This window comes from Austrofundulus limnaeus, unplaced genomic scaffold (genome assembly GCF_001266775.1).
Source record: "Austrofundulus limnaeus strain Quisiro unplaced genomic scaffold, Austrofundulus_limnaeus-1.0 Scaffold92, whole genome shotgun sequence".
NCBI classification, from domain to species: domain Eukaryota; kingdom Metazoa; phylum Chordata; class Actinopteri; order Cyprinodontiformes; family Rivulidae; genus Austrofundulus; species Austrofundulus limnaeus.
Genome location: NW_013952494.1, coordinates 1,751,345 through 1,754,700, shown reverse-complemented (window position 1 = coordinate 1,754,700; position 3,356 = coordinate 1,751,345). Strand labels below are relative to the sequence as shown.

At 39.1% G+C, this 3,356-nt stretch overlaps 1 long non-coding RNA gene across 1 annotated transcript; it reads right to left on the bottom strand.

Annotated features, from left to right (window-relative positions):
* Nucleotides 1-2,092: 2,092 nt before the first annotated feature.
* On the bottom strand, nt 2,093-3,135 carry LOC106520418 (uncharacterized). Its single transcript, XR_001310549.1, has 3 exons — nt 2,471-3,135; nt 2,323-2,396; nt 2,093-2,193 (listed from the first exon to the last, which is right to left on the bottom strand). It is a non-coding gene; the product is annotated as an uncharacterized LOC106520418 (long non-coding RNA).
* Between the last annotated feature and the right edge of the window lie 221 nt (nt 3,136-3,356).

The following is a 3,356-nucleotide window of genomic DNA, read 5'->3' as shown; positions in this document are numbered from 1 at the left end:
ATGTAGAGAAGCACTGTTTATGTGTTGCTGCAGCTCATTCAAGAATGAGCAGAAAGTCACGACAGTTGCAATCAGGCTAACCTTGAACTGACTTGATTCAATCTCTTGTAAAACATCAAAAACTGATTAGAAATTTTGCAATCTTTACAAAGAGTTGAAGGTTGGATCTCTTTTCTAGCAAATATAATCCAGGTTATTACTTCATCCCCAAAGCAGAAGCAAAATCATGTAAATGTAGGAATTTAATTCTAGACCCAGCAGTCCCAACAATGGTGAAATAAATTAATGTAGGCAGGAAAAAGTCCTTAGCAACAAGAAATTACTATATCAAGGATAGAAAGAATGCAAATTAAATAGGAATTTAAACTCTAAGTTAATGTAAATTTGCAATAGCAAGTTGATTTACTTTTCTGATACGACTTTAGAAAATGTTTTGCTGCAAATCAGGAGTCCATGTGAGAGTTTTTTTAAGACTAAAACAAACGGTGCAGAATGACACCCACCAGTGAATCACACAGCTTCAGAACTGCATTTAAATGAAGTGTCCTGTATAATTAGATAAACATTTAAGTGTAAGTTTTGTCAAACATATTTGAAATAAAACAAAAAAGTTATACAAAAATCTGGGGTTTTCAATCCTGAGACATGAGGATAAAACATGCACAATCTTCAGATGCTTAAAAAGAGCAATAGACAAGAAAACACATGATACAGGTCATATTCACACCTGATAGTCCTGTAGACTTGGTTTGATTGGTGTTTGATTGGGGACCAAAATTGCATAAATGGTTTACATTTTCAGTTGGTGTGGTTCCCATTCACAAAGCTCTGTGCCAAACAAATCAAACCCTGTGAACAACCTGTTCCCTCCCTCACCTGTGGGGGCGCTGCACCAAGAACTACTGAAGGAATCGACACGAAAACCTCAGAAGAAGACATGGAGCGCGACTTCCTTCTTCAAAAAAATGTAAAACATGGAGTGCCGTCAGATTTTAGGATTTATTTTTTGGTTTTGGAGAATATGCCAAAAAAATAAACAATGAGCTCAGCATGAGAGGAAGATGAGACAGAACCATGGAGACTATTGTTTTCCACACAAAGAGGCTGAGATGCTCCATGTGAGGTTGTGTTCACCGAGTAGGAGCACATCCAACTTCACAGCAGTGATGTCCACCTTATACAGACATCAGCTGAGGTATTTACAAGATATGAGTAACATTACAGATATTACTCAGAAGGCCCTGTGTTATAGTTCATGTCCTGCTTTTGGAGCATTCTCTGGTCCACTTGGTGTTCACACGTATAATCTAACTGCACTAGAGTTTGTTGTGGTCACCCAACAAATGTATTATATCATTTGTAATTACAATTTTATGATTTTGTTGAATATAGTATTTTATAGGTCATGTAAAAGCACATAAAATATTACCTCCAGACATTCAATTGAAATTTTTTAAAAGACCGAGTCATAAAGGATTTTTATTTTGCTAAACCTCTATTTTGTAATTCAAAGAAAAGGTCTGTGGACTTGACTTCCATCCATCATCTATACCTGCTTCTTCCTTTCAGGGTCACTGGTGCCCACATCCAGCAGTCACAGAGCGAGGGGCGGGGTACACCCTGGACATGAAAGATGCCTGATGTTTTTGTTTACTTTTTTAATTTGAAGATTGTTCAAACTTAAGTTATTAGTAGTTTATTTAAATATTGGGGAATCAATTTTTTTTTCTCCTTTCTGTGTTAGGTGGTTAGAATTGAGCTCTGGTAAAAGGCCGGACCACAAAGGAAGATTTAACCATTTATTATAGTTAAACACAAACTTGACGTCTCTCTAGTTTAGCAGCAGATCCGGGTCAGTCAGTTCTTGTGGCAGTTGTGGTTCCTCCTCCCAGTCTGTTGCCTGGCAGCAGATTATCAGCAGCTGCACCCTCTTCACCTGATGACTCCTGGAGCTTTATAAGGAGCTCATTGTGATTCAGACCTTTGCTGGAACATCAACTACCATTAGTTGTCCTGTTGCTCCTATGAGGAAGTCATCATTAGAGTTCTGCTGAAGAAAGTTTGGAAATACTCACCTGCTGCCACGCCCTGCTCAACTCACCTGCCGCTCTGCCTCACCTCTCTGGTCCTCCCGTTACGGATTCTGGTTCTACTTCTGTCTTTTAAAGTGTTGGATAAAACAGTCCAGTCCTCCTGGAAAAGTAAGACATATAACCTTAAAGAAAGAGAACCTTCTCTCACCATCAAGCCAAACCTGACCACTTGTCTCCTCTCACAGGTTCAGAAGCTGATCCAGATCTCACTGTAAATAAACTCACTTACCTTAATTCTGTCTCCTGAGTATTTGTTCCTCTTTCCTGCCTAATCGTGACATTGCCTCTGATTTCATGACAGTTCTGGACATAGAGAGACAGGATTAGTGGTGGGACAAGACTGGTAAATGATGTAGACATTAACCAAAGCCACTAACCTGTTATTCGCTGAATGAGTCCATGAAGAAACACTGAGTTGTTTTGATTCCGGAGCGAGTCGATGACGTCACTGTTTGTGTTTTTTTTTTTTTTTTTTGGGTGGGATCTGAGAGACTGAGACTGGGTCGTTGGACAGGCAAGGGTCATACACAAGAATCCGAAGTGCAAATCTGATTTTGAAGGAGGAGGCAAGGTTCTTGTTTCCGTGGGACAGGTGTGGGTCATTTTCCAGAAGTCCGAAGGAGTGAAGTGCCGTTCAGGGGAGAAAGCAGAGACGTGAGCCAAAAAACCAAAAGAAGCGTCGTTACCGTGGGAGCAGATGGCAGGACAAAACCAAGAGGACCAGAGGCAGGAGTCAAAAAACCAGAGGACATGAACGAGGTTGAGGACACAGGACAAGAACGAGGCACGGGGACAGAACGCTGGATAATCACATGTAAGGCTGATGAGAATCTGGCAATGAGCAGAGGTGGAGGACGCAGGTGATGTGAATGAGCTGATTGCATGATATGACAGGAGGGATAGAAAACAAGAGCAGGCAGGGGCAGACTGTGAAATAATGTGCATAATCATAACATTCTGCACCTATATCATTCAATGTTTGATATATTTAGTTTTTTAATGGATTTTTTGTTTTGTTTCTTTTAAATGAATAAAATCTTGATTTAACTGATAGGAATTAAAATTGCTTCAATCTTAAAAGTTGATACTGTATACCATAAATTATTTTTACAGTAAGCAATCTAATTTGTATTTTCTACAACAATGTATGTTGTTTTTCCCCTAGACAAATAATTTTGACTCTTTATTCACTGTGTTGTATGTTTAACTGTATGATGTGGTAGAAACCCACATTAATTACAATTTCTCAAATGATCACTAAAT